General features: G+C 45.9%; 1 protein-coding gene across 1 annotated transcript in view; it reads left to right on the top strand.

The window, feature by feature from the left end:
- LOC135385887 (uncharacterized) overlaps positions 1-17366 on the top strand; it is a 251685-nt gene that overhangs the window by 39495 nt on the left and 194824 nt on the right. The gene's annotated exons all lie outside the window — the stretch shown is intronic.

The raw sequence follows: 17366 nt of genomic DNA, 5'->3' as shown, positions 1-17366 counted from the left end.
CAGAATCATTTGGTGTTGTTTGATTGCGGGATGAACATTTCACGAGCATCATAAGCAAAAGTTCCTTCCACGGCAACTGTCAACAAAGGTTTAGACGTGCGAGTTTGTCAGCAAACAGATAAATTTGTTGCGTTCGGCGTATCACTAAATGCGTAGAGACTGGCCGTGGACACATTGAACATCATTGTGTTTTTTTCGCTTTATAACTTACTGCAACATTTTTGTGTTTGTGTATGATAATTATGAAGTTCATGGAGACCTTTTTGATTACCCTGTGTATGCTCCCCAAATCACTAGCTTCTTTTTTCTCTTTCTTTTATTTGCACGCGGCAACGTGGGGATACGTTGCTTTTATTTGTCACAACGTCTATGACAGTTTGTGGACCTGCAAATTATTTAGCGAAGCTGCTTGGGGAAGTTCCGAAATCGATCCTCGCGGAGGATTTGTCTTGTCTTGCAAACTGTAGTATGGGACAAGCGCAATGCTTGCCCACATCACGCTTCAAAAATAATACTGCTCTCGCCCTCAAAATGAAGAGCAGGCACTTACTGCTCCCCGGTGAACATGAAATAACGCGGATATGAACGGAGACAGCAACAGCTGTTTCGGCCTTATTGGGCCATCGTCAGCAGTACGCAGGTGGGCTTGCAAGGGGCAATAGATTGTGCACTGAGCTTTATTGTCACGAAAAACCATGTTTCCTAATGTGCCTACACTTCACTGGAACGGAACGCAACAACTTTATTGACGCCGACTACCATCATAAAACTAACAATTCATTCTTCCTGCGGTTCCTATTTGCGCATGCGCATCAAGACGGCCTTTGTGTCGATACCACGTTACAGGCAAGGGTGACGCAGAGTTCCGCCTTGATGACACCCGACGTGACGTTGTTTGCGGGCGGACGGAAGTAGCCGTACATATCTGACGTTGGGAGATTAGAAGAGTCTAGTAAGAAAAAAACGCTACAGATGATGTCGATGCGTTTGTTGCAGGAAACCGCGAAAAAGAAACCCAAAGTCTGCACTGCGACAGCGATTTCGATCAGGATGAACAAAGTAACGAAAGGACGCAATTAACATATTAGGCTCGAAAATATCCTTTCATATCCTTTTAAGAGGTTTGAAAGTTGCATCAGCTTACGATGTTCTGGTTGAAGCGTATATAGAAGCTGGGCTTACTCCTTCCACGCATGAGAGGCTACTGGTGTCTTACTGATATCTCTTCTCTTCGAGTTGCAACAGTATTGACGTGGCATCACAATGACAGCGCGAGAGAGCTATTACCATACCAATGCGTGCCCTAAGGTAGCCCTTTTATGCTCGTATGCCAGCCCAGCAGCATTGTGTTATCGGCGGCGAAGTTCGACCGCACACCCACGAACTTTGTATGGAACTTTCGGTTAACCTACAGCAACTCTGTCGACCACGAAATGACGAAATGCGACGCTCGCAACTACGGTTTATTTCCGAGATATGCTGAATTAAATAAAAAGAATTAAATAAATAAATAAATTTGAGCATTTTGCGGGTTAAGGCGGAATCCCGCTCGTTGGTGGTAGCCAAGGTCGTGCTGAAGACTGGAAGGTGGTGGGTTCGAACCTTCCCACCGGCTGTGCTGCGTGAGGTTTTCCTGGGTTTTCCGAAGACGGCACAGTTCCCCCTGAAGTCGGCCAAGGACGCATACTATCCCCCCTGTCCCTCACTCCTTCCCGCTGTCCTCTGTCCACAGCTGTACGCCGCTTATAGCCACAGTTGCTTCGCGGCGCCAATACGGAATGAAAAAGGAAAGAAAGCATTTTGCAGTTTGGTCCTCTTTAGGCATTGTTCCAAACGCGTTTACATGCTTACAAGCTTTATAGGTCCATCGCTGGCGGTCACGTGGTCTCGTAATGCTAAGAAGGGACCTCCTGCACGGTGCTGTGTCCATCCATCTTCTTGCGTACCAACAAAGAATTAGCGAGTACGAGAGGGTGGGGTGCACTCTACGAAAACGGTACGTTAAAGGAAGCTCTCAAATCAAAGATCACCGACATGATGTCAGACACTACAAGGGATAAGGCGATTCACTTATCATGCTTTCGGAACCGTTATCGTGGACATCTTCGGTTCCGATCAAGTTCGCTAATAACAAGCAAATAATCTACGTCGGTATCCACACACAAACACATGACAGGTGCTACCTGCTTTTCTCAAACGGTGCTCTACGTTCCAGCCTATCGATCTACGAGAAGATAGGTGATACCAAAATGCCTGGCCGTTGAATGAACACATTTCGCACGCACACTTGGCGTGAAAAAGACAAGACTGGAGCGTGTTCGCGACATCGTTGAATATACGATTTTGTGAAGCACTTAGTGACATCCACGCACACCGCGCTGACGAGTTTTCCCAACCTCTCCAGCAGCCTCAGGATGCAATGAGTCAGGGGCTTATTCAAATTCGTTTTAAAGGCGACAGCATTAGCGAACCCTTCGAGTTTTCTTGAGGCTAGGTATGTCGCAGCGTAAGCCTTGCACTTATTGGTTGCTGCTTGGAGATTACGTGTTCAAGCACGCGGCTACAAACTTCCGCGAAACACACCAGCTCCAGATAGCAGAAGAGCGGATAGCAATGAACAGATAGCAGAAAAACAGAATATACGAGGGGCGTTCAAGTCAAACCGGGACTTTTCATTTTTCGCAAAAGTAAAATGAACTTACAGGCGTGAAATTAGTTTTATTTTATTCCGAAACTGGAGGTGTTCATGAATGATAGTGTTCAACGTTCCCACAGAAAGGTCCGTCTTTTGAGCCAGTTCGGGACATGTTATCCGTCGGTCCTTGAGGATCAGGCGCTCCACACGTTGGATGTTCTCAGGAACTCCGACACTGGGCTCTGAGCCGCTCTGGCCGGGATCGACCTGCACTGATGTACGGCCGTCAAGGAACCGTCTCGGCCGTCTCGGAACTCAAACGCTTTGCTGCGGCTAAGTGTATCGTGGCCATACTGAGCCTGAAGTCTTCTGTGAATTTCAGATGACTTTACGCCTTCATTCATGAGAAACTTCATGACAATTCGCTGTTCGATGTGCGCGCTGACCTCGTTGTCGGCCATCTTCTCCAGCACGTGTCTTCTGCTTTGCACAAGCTTTGGATCACCACGTGGTGAACGCGGAGGCCTGTCGCGTGTGAAAATGACGAAAAAGAAGTAGCGCGAGCCATTTGTACACTCAGGAGACAGAAAGTCCCGGTTTGACTTGAACACCCCTCGTACTTTTCCATTGGCAATAAATTGTCCCTCTGGTGCTCTGAACGTGTTGGGGGATTGACCAATTGCATAACTTTCACTCCTTGAAATCATGGGCTTTCAGATGTGAATTTTCGCCTGCGTCACCTTTCTTGGTGGAAAGGTTTATTGGTGAACAACCCCGTATATGAACAATGTGAACCAGAAGCGAAGAAGTGATAGATCGTTATCACTGTGTATCATTACAGTTTAGTCTCTCTATCAGTGCTTTCTAAGGTGCACGATCTTCATTGAACTCTTCCCTCGTACGGAAAATGATACAGATAAAATGGTTAAAAAGCAAGCGAGCTGGTGGCTAAGATCCATGACGAAAACCCGAGACCCTTCGTCTTTTTTCCCAGTCTCGGGTTTTCGTCATGGAAAATGATGTTTCCGTAAGAGTACATATATTGATCACCAATATCGTCAACCGCCGTGGTGCATTCGTAGAAAACATGCACCGCTGCTTCTCCGTGCATACTTGGGTTGGGAGGCGTTCGGATTGAGGCAGGTGCACGTTATGAACGCCGGCCATGCAGTACAGCCATTGACTAGTTCTTCGAACGGTATAGTTCTACCTACTTCCGGCGGAAGTCATCCCCATATCATCGTCATCATGTATTTCTCTCTCTCTCTCTCTCTACTTCCGGTTAACAAGGATGAAACGATGCTGAAGGCTATATCCGACATGAACGCAAGCCGTGACCAACAACTCCAATGTCCATGTAGGTGACGGGACGCTGTCATCGACGTCATTTAGGCGTTAGTTGGAGTGGTAGAGAGCGGCGACATCTGTGCAGTAAGGTGCCTGTGTTCCTGATCTAGCAATTATATTCAGACCAGAACGATCTGGAATACATCTACGAAGGGAGCCCATCCAGTAAGTCACGAGTTTCGCGGCCGGATGTTACTATTGCCATACTAGATCCGTGTAGCGGTATGCAGCTGTTTTGGCAACGATCTCCACGTCTGGAATGCCCCAACCTCCTCGTGCGATGGCGAAGGCACTGGCGTGCAACTGGCGTAATGCGTTCGATATCCCTAAAGGCTCTGATGAGGGCTGAATACGTTGAATGCGAAATCGGAGGGGCATTCGCGTGCGCCAAGGCCGCGTTGTGAAAACGCCTTTTACAAGGTGTTCCCCGCTATAGCAGAACGTGAGAACATCCGCTTTGGCAAAGTCCGTCTCTGTGCTTCCAATGTCGCTTAGGTCTAGCTGGATCATGATGTAGTTTTGGATGCAACGCAACCATTCGAATGAGAAGTCCTTCGGGCTAATGAGTACTAGCATGAAAATGATTTGCCTTTCATTCCTATATATTAGTAACGTCGGTTGTCTATTGTCGCACAAAAATGGCATTTTCTTTCTTCTTTCCATTTCAAACTAGTATAAAGAAAAGAAAAGGTGCAATCGAAGACGGGCATGGATAGGTGTTTCTGTATCTTTTCAGTTGTAGAAGTAGTGCTTGTTTCGTCCACGTCTGTCTTCGGTTGCACCTTTTCCTTACATAGTATGCATCGCCAACCCGCCCAAGTTTCCGTTATAACTGACTAGAAAAGACATTGATGTACGCAGCTATCCACGATCAAAGTTCCAATGGAAGAAAACGATAGTCTGATCTAGCTTCTACTTCGACAGGGACAGTGAAACAATAATTTCTGCTCCCCTAAACGATGTTTCGCACGTCAATGGTTGGTGGCGTAAAATTGCCGGGTCATCAGCCTGCGGCGGTATGCAAACGGCGGTATGTTGCTCAAGGAAGAGGTCGTTAGTCCTGTGCCTACTTTATAGGAGTCTGTAAAAACATTTTTCTTACAGCGTTTGAGAAAAGCCCACGGGAAACGTCACAGCCCAGACACCGCACTTCCGGCCCATGATTCGAACCCGTGTCAGCTCCGTGTCTTGGGCACTAAGCCACTGGAGCCTTTTCGTTCTCTCTCTTGTACTTCTTTCTTTTTATTTTGTTATGGGCTATCTTTTTTTCCTTTACTGATATCCACAGGTTTACATATGCACGCTATGTGCGCTTTTTACATGCAGAAATTACATACGTAAAGCACGGTATTTCTTCCGCTCCATGGAAAATACCCAAGGAACGGCAGCCGACGAAACTTTCCTAAACGTTGTATGGAGCGTGTAAAAATCGTATCAAAATCTTCATCCACATTGTTTCAGTAACTTAAAAAAATTACAAACCGCTCTTTGCATTGTCAATATACCTTATTCCGCCATTTTTCTTGGGCTGTGATACTGAGCTGAGCTTTAGCAGACATCGGTGATGCTTTGAAGATCGAAGTTAACTCTGGAAGTTATATTTACTGGAAGTGGAGTGGAAAATAAATATCGTAACAGGGTTTTGTAACGTTTGTCAGTTTTTACACACGAGGCGTAGCAGTCGGTGTGGGTAGTACGAAATGTTTAGAGGGCAGTTTTTTTCTCTTTTTTTTTTCATGATTTATCGGCAAAGAAATTCAACAATTGACAATTTTTCTAGGAATTTTTTGGGTAAAACCACTTCAACGAACGTCACTTGAACGACCTCTTTAAATGAACCAGTTTTGATAGAGGTGGTGGTAGTCGTGGTGATGAAATAACTTGCCGTACAAGAATACCCCCCCTGTCCCCCACTCCTTCCTGCTGTCCTCTCCCCGTCTGTCCACATCTGTACGCCGCTCATAGCCACAGTTGCTTCGCGGCGCTAACACGCAATCAAAAAAAAAAATCAAGAATACCCCGCCGAAACACAATTGTACTGAATGAAAATAACTGCCAGTCTAACGAACTCCAGTGCGACAAAAAATTCAGTTCAGTTCTACGAATCTTTTCCGCTGCCCCACTGAAAGCGTCTTGGTTCATACCAACCGCCGCCATGTTGACTTTGAACAACAATGGTTCAGATTTTCTTTTCAGAACTACGACCACTTCTCTGGGAAGACGTGGGGAAGGAATGAAAGTGGGGAAGGGGGTACAGGGAGGCCCACACGTCTGGGTCTACAGTTTCCTGCACTACAACCGACCGTGAGTGTCCATTCCTTCAAAAAGTTCAGCAGGGCTTTCTGTACGGATTTTCAGCGCAGTCACATGCAACCACGTGCAGCGGGGTGATGTACAAGTTCCCTGTATTCTGGTGCTTTTGTTATGAGCGTGTGGCTGCGACCGCTTATTTTGCTCCGCAAAATATGAGCGTTACATAAGTAAGTTTACAAGCACAGAAAGCGTGAAGTGGACATCACTGGCAAATGACATCACACACAAATGGCATCACAACCTCTGCTACACTGAGGTCAAAGTAAATGCGTTATAACCAAATCGTCGAGTACCAGAAATCAGGGTGCCTTGGCGAATAATGCGAAATAAATGTCTTGAAATGTCGTGCAAACATCTTGTTTCTATTTTAATTCGGTACAGCAAGCTGCTCGGTGCTCACTTCACTTTAGTGAACTCACTAATCCGAACCGAACAGCGTTTGCCTCCCATGACACACGATATAGGAGATACACCCTTTCGCAAGCGAGCCTTTGCGGAAGAGGAGATTGCATATATATCCTTTGTGGGCATTTGTGAGCGGAAAGGCGTAGCCTCGAACACAGAACCAGCCTACGATTAATAGACCACGGCAATTGAAAATAAAAATGCGCGACTTGAAGTTTTTAATTATGTAACAGATGAACTAAGAAAGCTAGTTTGCAGCTAATTTAATCGTTTAGGTTAATAAAAACCTCACGAAGTTTCGTGGGTACAATACTCTCGTGTCGCATATCAGATAGATCTACTGAGGGAAAGGGAGGGCGCTGTCCTGTGTCACCGGTACGACCTCCTTTCAGCAAGGTGTCCTTCAAAGTAGTAAAGGAGTCGTTGCTAGCCCGTGTGTCAGGGGCATAAAGTGAACTGTTTCTTGAGGTCCGTTGAAGTTCGTTTATGCGAAGTTTCACTGTATTATGTCCTCCAACACATAGTGTAGCTCTCAAACGCACTTTTTGCTAGTTTTATATCTTTATTGCAGAAGCCCGAACTTTATATTGGCTAACACTGTATGCACAAGACAAGAGCGCACACTGGTTCGAAAGCCTTGTACAGTAACAACATTCAAATGTTTCTTCTTACCGACATTCCCTAATGATGAACTAATTATTTAACTTATTATTTTCGTTTTCATCATGCACACTAATGTGTTAAATACTGTATCGGAGGCACCCTAAATAGATTAAGCACCACATCATACTACTCCTGGCTACGCCCATCTAAAAGTGGGATGTAATGTGCAAAATTAATAAAATATCCTGTGGAATACTATATCCAATGACCCTACAATAATTGTGTCATTAGAATCGTGTATGCTACGGCAAGTGTTTTCTGCCACGTCAAATCTAACATCAAATAACACCCACATTTCCTTCGCTTCCCACGACGGTGACTGTCCTAAAAACAGAGAAATACAACGCATGAGAAGAGGGAAGTGATAGTACCAAAACCAAAATGGTGACACGCCCACGATCTAATCATGGAGTAGCTACCTCGGGATCTCTCCGTCGACACGGAGCCGCCATCAAGGTCACTCTCTAATGGGGGTTCTTCCCAACGAATCGACTGGTGAATCTCTCTCCTGCTCTCAACCTACGTCAAGGGAGATATAAGGAAGGAAAAGAGGGAAATTGGCCTAATCTGTGCAATAGAACTACGGAAGTTCTCAACCAGCGCAATTCTGTTTGTTTCGTTCGACAAAAGCGACTGCCTTTTCAGCCACCACACAGTTATTTGTGTACGAGGAATATTATTGATCCGTGCTGCGTTCTACAAGTGATGTGGGTATAATCATGCCCTACAGGACGGATGTCTCAGTATAAGCTGGAAATAGATATGGATCGCAATGTGCGGGCGAAATGGAAGAGGGGTAGCTGTGCTTTTGGGGAATGTTTCGACGAGTATCATCGAGGTTATGAGAATGAATGAATTTATTGATTTCTTCACCTTCTAACTGCTCCTTATGTCTAGTTTGGATCACGAAGGAAAAGGTAAATAGTCCTCGAATGTTTTCGTACCATTCGACGCGTTGCGTTGTTCGACGAATACGACATTGTACGGGGGGAGGATATGTTTATTAAAGATAAAGGAAAGGGGGGAAAGGTCAGACAGGTCAAGGCCGACTTGCTATTCCCAAAAGAGAAAAAGGAAGCAGAAAAGGAAACGGAAAAGTGGCAGGGGACGATGGGGTGGCTCAAAGGCTGCAGCCCAGTGTCCTTCAGGTAGCGCAGGAGGACTCGGGTGACTGCCCACTGTACGGATAAAATAGTTACAAAGGCGAGATTATATCTGTTGATACTACAGTGTACGGCGAAAGCACGCAGTACATTAAAACTATACACAATGTAAAATGCAGGTATATACGAAGCAGAAGCTGTCGAGGATACAATCTCCGTCGTCGAGAATATAACGTAATATCCAAAGTACTTCAAACATGGATAATGCAAATTAAGCAACAAATAAAGTTAGTTCTCGTTTGTCAGCAGCATTAGCTTGTGTGTATTTTCGTCGTAATTTTAGGGTGAGGACAGTTAAGATAATTTAGTCTAGCCAACATTCACAAAACAACAGGACCTAATGAACATAATATTAGCATGTAGAACGTAACAAGACACGCTGTCTCTTGACTAGGCTTAGATTTGTAGACTGGGTACCCGCGAGAAACGTACTAAAAGAGATACTTAATGTTCGGACTGAGAAGGAAATCACTCACACAAATGGGATGATGATGTGGTGGGTCATTCTCCGCCGTTATGGCGGTACACTGGTGGAATTGGGATGAGAAAGTGATGATGATGGAAAGGTGTGCGGTTAGAGTTCCTGTTAGAGTTCGTTAGAGTTAGAGTTAGTCCTGTGCTGGAGAGGAACTCAGCAACAGCTCGTAGGCCTTGCATCAGATGTGAGGGGTCCGACCATGGCCCGAGAATTTTGGCTAAGTCGAACTGGCGTTGATCGACGCGTTGGGGAGCAGTTTCCATGAGGGCGCTCTCACGATCGTACTCTCGGCAGACCAGGAGGACGTGATGGAGGTCACCACGCACACCACACGTGGAACAGAGTCTGGGCGCGCCAACACCGAGGAGGTGTTTGAAGGCCGGTGTAAACGCCACATTAAGTCTCATGCGATGTAAGAGTGTGGCAAAGGAACGCTGCATTCGGCGGGGGAGAGTAAGAGACAAGCTGGGGTCAACGGAGTAAAGCAGAGAGTGGGTGGCGATGTTACGTTGCCATTGAGACTGCGTCATGGGGGCAGTGAGGCTTGAGACGAGGCAACGGCGATCCCCCCGAGACAAGATGATGGGAACATGCCGGGTGTACTGGTGCGCGCCGGCGGCTGTTCGATCTGCGTCCTCGTTTCCGCTGATGCCCACATGACCCGGGATCCACTGGAAGACGATAGAGTGGCCCTGTGCGCTTGCTTTCTTGTATACTTGTAGAATTTCGATGACCACAGGACTGAGGAAGCCGCGAAGTCCCATAGCTGCCACACATTGCAGTGCAGGTCTGGAATCTGTAAAAACGACCCAGGAGCGAACGGGGCTGTCAGTAATTTTTCCGCAAGGCGAAAAGAATAGCATAAAGCTCAGCGCATGTTGACGATGTTTTATGTGAGAGAAGATGGCCATCTGAAATTGAATCGGAGGGAATGACAAAGGCAGGCGACGAACTTCCCCTCGTGGTTGAGCCGTCCGTGAAAACTGCGGTGGAAGTATCATAACACGAGCTCATCATATCGAGAGTGAGCTGCTTCGTCACGCATGCAGCGACGTTGCCTTTCTTCCCTGTTAGCCCAGGCACCGACAGAGAAATGCAGGGCATCGGACAAGTCCAAGGAGGAGTGCTGGGAGCTGTCGGTGCGACCACAAAGTCAGGTACGCTAGCTTTCAGTTGAGAGACACATGGGTGTACACTGCTGTGCTTGCGTCTCCGAAGCTTCCTAACTAGCTGATGCCACCGATGGTGAGCTAGAAGGCGGAGGTACTGCCGACACGTCTCCCCGTAGCGAAGCACTTCAAGTGGGGATTCCTTAGCCTCAGCAATGACCATATGGGTCTCTGCCGCCAGAGGGACTCCGAAGCACACTCAGAGGCTGCGCGCCAGGAGGCAGTGAAGCTTATGGAGGAAATCACTCAAAATCGTACATCACATTGGGGTAGTAGACCACAACCCAGGTGACCAATTCCTCCATTCATGATCATCAGTGTGTTTGTTGTTGTTGTTGCAATGCCTATCACGAAGACCAAGCTCCGATGACTCACGGAGTAAGAAAAGACGTTTATGTCCGAGCAGGGCGTCGACTCTCTACCAGTAGAAAAATACTGGCATGAGTATCATGAATATGCCAGTGAGTAGTGAAGGCCATTGCCTGCAAGGGTGAAGGGCAGGAAAAAGAGGGAAAGGTAAGAGAGACGGCCAATGACTGAATTTTTGCCATGTTTTTTTCAATTCTGTGTTTGCGCCACGAAGCAACTGTGGCTATGAGCGGTGTATAACAGACGTGAACAGAGGACAGCAGGAAGGAGTGAGGGACGGCGTGGGGGGGGGGTTAGTATGTGTCCCGGGACGACTTCAGGAGGAACTGTTCCGACCTTCGTCTGGAAAGGTCTGAAAACCCAGGGAAAACCGTGAGACAGCAGAGCCGGTGCCGGGATTCGAACTCGCGTCACCTCCCAGTCTCGGCGTGGAAGGTGATGATCATAACCACTGCGCCACGCGAGCTGGTGCCGGCATTGTTGCGAGTGACGACCTTCTAACGTAAGCTAGATCAGCTTTGCTTTGTTAATTTAACAGCTTGGAAAATTGGGAAGGCTATTAGAAAGCCTTCGCACTGATTTTCTAAAAACAAATTGTGGTAGATGAAGCTGCGGTAAGAGAGTATACGAGTTTCCTGCCTTCTACTACTGTGCCATTTATATCTCTGTTAGTTCATTTGTTTAGGGGCTCATTATTGCATTCCCGACATCACCACGAGCAATGGGGTAAAGTATCGCCCCTGGCAATGAAACTCCCCATTCATCATCTCAAAATAAAGTTGTTGTTCTGTTTTCAAAGTTCGCATTTTCTATCTTCACTTCCTTCCTTTCCTTTCCTTTTTCTAGACTCTATCGAAAGTTGGCGAGGGCTCATTTATAGTGGATGCCATGGGATCGTTTGTTCGGGATGCAATTGCGTGGAACTGCAACGGTTACATTTCGCTAGCAGATCGAAACGCCCCACCGCTCTCAAGTTAATCCGACGGCTTAGTGTCCTTATCTCTACCTTTCCGCTCCCTATACTGCTACCACTAAACTCTGCACTGCAGCGGTGTAGAACCCAAACGGGAACTCCATGCAGCGAAACATTTTTCCACGTTCCTATAACGTGGCGATTCAACGTCGATGCTAATTGGGGCGCATTCATTTCAAGGTCGAGTGCCGCTCCGTCCGCGAATTTGCTTTCACCTGCGCCCTTTCAATAAATATTCCAACATTGGAAATTAGAAGGAACAAAACGAGCCCACAACCGCAAAGTCGAGGAAGCACGCTACGGAGGGCTAGGGCAAATAAAGACGTCGTCCTTTGTTCACAAGTCACGGATTAACAGCGAAGCGTGGGCCTGTGCATTGTCGCAGAGCGGAAACCCCGTGAGTTGCCTCCTCACAGAGTAGGGCCACATTCTCCATTCTGTTTATTTATTTACTTATTTTTACTAAGCCAGGCCACTGGAGGGCTCTTCTTATTTTTTGTTTTCTCTGAAAAATTAAATCATGTTTCATTACAGTTTCCTTGTAGGACGAAAACTTGTGATAAAAATAATAAAATGAAAGACCGCCGAACAGGTCGTCAGCACAACATTTGACGAAACGTATTGAGTTCTGCCGTTCTACTGTAATGCCTAAACTTTCTTCTCTTGAGCGCGCAAGCAAATACACTAGACAAGGAACATTTCAGCCCACCTCTTAATACATAACCATTCACAGTATAATAATATGCGTCTTATTAGACAGTGTAAAGGCAGGACGCAACTGCAGCTCTAATGACTCGGTCTTTCGCCGGTACATTGTCATTGGGCGCGTTAAGTGGAGTCTCCAGAATCAAAGGAGTCATGAGTGACCCCATCCACTAAACGGCCAATCACACTTCCAGTGCGTGTAACTGCATCTCAGAAACGGAGTGATGGAGTGAAAAGGACCGGGACGAAACGGAAGTGTAGTGACGTAGTTCCTGCAGCGTACAGATGTTCTTTGGTGGTTATGGCGTTTTGGCAGGTAGATGACGTGAATCGTGGTGTTGATAACTGCACTACGCTGCAAAAAGACTCCTCCACCTCGAATGTGGGTTGCACAAATTTGCAACAAACGATGCATCGACTCAGCATTTCGCAAAATCAATTTATTAAATGCTCCGCTTTTAAAAATCGCACGCCTGCGGTGTCTGGTGTCTGCCAAGCCAAGCACCCCGAAGCGGAAATAGGTGTGAGCGGAAGCCGATACAGGGTGGCTGGCAAGCAGGGGAGGATTTGGAGCGTTTCCGTGTGGAGTTAGAGTCACTCCCTTTGGAGCGCAAGAGTCGCTACTTAACGCGCCCATTTTGGCGCATGGGCGACGGTTGCCAGCAAAATTGTGGAACTATATCTCCGACAACCATCAGGTCAGACCACCCTTAGAGATTGATACCGGCCTTCCATCGGCTGACAACACTGGGTCAACCTAGAAAGTCAACTTGGTTAACGCTGGTTTTATCGTGGCTCAGTGACAACCCAAACAAAAGCCATCGTGGGTCCAACGTTAACCCCGTGGACGAAGCCGACAACGGCAAGAGCTTGGTCAACTATGTCAGACCAAGCTCGAGGATTGACAGTGGCTGTCCGTCGTTCAGCTATCGGCGGCCAACGCTCATTCAACTTTGGAACCCAATCTGGTCAACGCTGACCGTGCCATGGACCAAAAATTTTGCTCACTCATACGACACATTCATGTGTAAGGGTGAAAAGTGAAAAAATGTAAGAGTGAAAGGAGGGTGAGTGAGAGTGAGTGGCTGGTTTGTCGTCCCTTCAGATGACGCACCCCGAAAGTCGCTGGAGAGGCGTGTTAGCTTAGCTCAATTGGTAGAGCCCTGGACCGGTAATCCAGAAGATGTGGGTTCGATCCCTACAGCTGGCTAACCTTTCCAGTGACTTTCATCTTTCATCGTTGATTTCCTAGGCAGTTTGAGGCTTTGTTTGTATCTGTCCCTTGTATGTTTGTTCCAGCCTCAGAATATCAGTTTCTCTCTTGTTCAACAGGTGCCGCTTGCGTCGATTTCCGTCGTATGAATGTGTTGTATGAGTGAGCAAAAAAATGTAAGAGTGAAAGGAGGGTGAGTGAGTGGCTGGTTTGTCGTCCCTTCAGATGACGCACCCCGAAAGTCCCTGGAGAGGCGTGTTAGCTTAGCTCAATTGGTAGAGCCCTGGACCGGTAATCCAGAAGATGTGGGATCGATCGCTACAGCTGGCTAACCTTTTCAGTGACTTTCATCTTTCATCGGCACTGTCGTGTCGGACACTGATGTCTTGTGACTCGTCGTGTCGTAGACAAGTTGTGATTTTACAAGACTATGTGCTCCAAAAATGTACGAGTAAAGACAAAATGTAAAATGTAACGCTGTAAATTTTCGGAATTTTCTTAGAAATTGAACTTATTGCGTTACATTGAAAACGTATTTGTGATTTAGAACGTCGGCAAATAATGCGGCCGCAAATGCGACTGTATTTCGGTGCCGAGTGCCCAATGTCTCACCCCTGCAGACGAAGTGTTGGTTCATTTGTTGACAGGCATTTTTTCTTTTTTGTTATGTTTTTTTTTTCGATGGCTTCGATGTGTTCACGAGCAAAAGTGGGAGAACAATTTATCATCATGGAGCAGTAATTAAGAGCGAAACGACGCAGAGCGCTTAGAGCACGCAATTTTTCCAGGAAGTGACAGCTCATGCAGAGACGACTTATTTTTACAGTACATGCTCCATCTGAAGCCATTGCGCCACATCTTACGACGTGATGCAGACAGTGCGCCAGAAGAACGCTCCACAGATCTGAACGCAGATCACAGATCTGGCGAATCAATGATGGCTATGATGGCTGTGATGGCAATGATCAATGATGGCTATTCAATGTATTCAATGACCTGCAGCACGGCTACGAGAAACCAAGTGGGAGGGGAAAGCTCTCTATCAAACTGTTAAGCTATTGTTTTGCTTGAAAATAATATCCGCTGCTTGTGCATGGTACTGCATATGGTTGGAAATATATACTGTACTGGCAGTATTTTAACTTTGCATAGCCTTCTCCCTATTGAGAGAAAACGATAAAAAAAAAGATATACTAAGATTGCAGTCGGTGACCAGAATCAGCTAAGGTGCGAAGTGCGTTCCACCCTACATGTTAGATTGGACGAGGTAGAGAAAGGCATGTTTTGTTAGCTACATGTTATCCGCAATCAACGTTTGCCTGGTTCGGGGTTCTGAAAGTCAGCAAATTTGAGCTACCAATTGTGATTATGTATGGTCGAACTTAAGAATCAGAATATTACTAAATTCCACCTGGGCACAATTTGTACTCTGTTCTAAAGACAGTTGGATATCTATCTCAATGGTCTGTCGTCAAGAACAATGATAATGCTTTAGTCACCATAGCTAGGCGCCTAACGCCCCCCCCCCCCCAGGTATTGGTCTGAACACTTTTATCATTGAACGCTGACTGTATCAATTCGAGATTCTCTTCCCTTTTCGGTTTTACAACCGAATGCGACGACACACACTTTATATGTAAAGGAAAGGAATCAGGAAAAAAAATAGAAAACAAAGCCATATCGTGTTTGCTCACTGGGAGCCTTAATTTTGAAAATAATACAATCCAGCAGTCAGCAACTAATTTTATAGTCAGTTAATTCAGCTGTCATCAGGGCCGCAACTATAAAAGTTGGTTGGTTGGTTTTAAGAAAACATAAAATGGAGAGGAGTGTGTACCTATGCACCTGAAAATGTAAAGATGATATTGTTAAGAGTTGGAAGTTATTGTAATGCAAATTAATGTCTGATAAGAAAGGGAAATTCGTCACACATCAAAGCTGCATGTTTTGTGCGAGCGTCCCTCTCTTTCTGAGTAGCGCAAATGGAGAGAGGCCTCTTTCTCGAGGCAAGACATCGGTGCTGTCAACAACAACAACAACTTGATAGCGAGATGATGAATGGGGAGTTTACCTCCACATAGTAATGGGGATATGCGCGACGTCCTTATGTAGAACCAGTAATGAGCAGCACTTGAAGTACCAGTACTACTTAAAGTACATTTCCAAGTACTTGTGCTCGAGCTTTATTTCAAGTACATTTCCAATTGTGTACTTTGTACTGCACCTTTAGTACTTTTGGCTATAATACTTTCCATTCAAGTACCCAACTGGAAATGCAAAGACAAATATCTAGTAAATTTCGTGTCTAATTACGCTGTGCTGCAATGGCCCGAACTGTTACTCGCCGGATCTCGAGGATGGCTTCCTCAACGCCGACGTTCACTGGACTGCTATCGGATGACCGTGTCCATCTAGTTCATTGGTCACTGTATCACGTCCTTCACCAAACTGCCTGCACCATTCGTGCACTCTTCCCCTTGACATCGTTTGTTCTATACTGTGCCCGTAATCTTTCCAAAATCTCAGGTGGTTTGACGTTCTCCTTCGCAAGGAACTTGATTATGCGTCGTGTTCTACAGCTACAAACACGGTGCTAGCCGCTATGATAGCTGCTGCTGCACGTGCCACTGATCGGAGGAGGATTGCACGTCCTCCTCCGAAAGTTTTATTCATTTACATTTACTCAGAGATTTTTCTCGACCAAATGTCTCGGTCAACCTAATCAACGACCCTTGTACATTTAAAATGGGATTACTTTGTACTGTACATACTTGACGTACCACTGACGGCAGTACTTTGCTTTAAGTACGACTTTGGATACTTTGCCCATCACAGGGAAAACTATGCAGGAGTTCGAAAGAATAATAACTGGTAAACTCGTCACTAAAATGCAGTCGCAAAGATAACGAAAAAACAACAACAACTTTATTTTGGCTTTGGAGAGTGGGGAGCTTCATCAAGATAACGAAAACAAACTCTTTGGACACCGCATTATCATTGATCTATTCTTCAACATCGTGTCAGTACCGTACGCGTATGTAAATACTGGTACAATCTGCATCTTTATGTGTAGATATTAGTCCTCTGCATCTTTTGGAGATCGATGAAAGTTGCTGCTAAATATTCGCCCATAATGTTCCAAATATTCATCATATTTCGAGGTATTTGTATTAAGAGCAATAGCAGGCAAACACGTCATGAAAAACATGGCACACAAAGCTTGCATGGATACGGCATTATCCTTAATATATTCTTCAACGTTGTGCCAGTGTCGTACGACATGTAGCAGTGGTATACACGCTGCATCTTTTAGAGATTGATTAAAGTAGCTGAAAAATATTCGCCGATAATTTTATAAAAATTCATGACATTTCGACAATCCTTTGTATTTTTCTTCTGGTATGATAGAGGCAAAGACATCTTCACGCATTCAGACATCTCCGGATTCAGATAGAGAACGACAAGAATTTTCTACAGGAAAGCCTCGCGTACAGCTCCAGCCTGCGAAGCGGTAAGAGGGCCACCCTGGCAGCGCCCAGAAGAAAGCAACGCCTTTATAACGATGGCCACCCCTCTAACTGGAATGAGATGACCCAGACACCCTCCGCCGTTACTTCTTTTCAGCACCACCAGGGAGCGTATGCCGAAATGGCGTTCAAGTTAACTCTGATGCGAATTGTACTTGCTCAACGGGAAGCATTCCCGATCGTCCGGAACAACACGTCCATCATGGTTAACTTCCGTGTGCGATGCACTCTATACGCCTCTGGTCGTATTACATGAAGCTTTTATGCTGTTACGAGATGAAAGCTCCAGAATAGCAATAAATTGCCAGATATTTATTATTTGAGACGATGAGTAGCAGTGGAAGGGAAAGCACTTCACGCAAGAGAATTTGGTAGACGAGGTCTCCACTGCGACAAATTCGCATCG

Source organism: Ornithodoros turicata, chromosome 2 (genome assembly GCF_037126465.1).
Source record: "Ornithodoros turicata isolate Travis chromosome 2, ASM3712646v1, whole genome shotgun sequence".
NCBI lineage: Eukaryota > Metazoa > Arthropoda > Arachnida > Ixodida > Argasidae > Ornithodoros > Ornithodoros turicata.
Note: the sequence above shows the minus strand (reverse complement) of the source record. Positions and strands in the feature narration are given on the sequence as shown.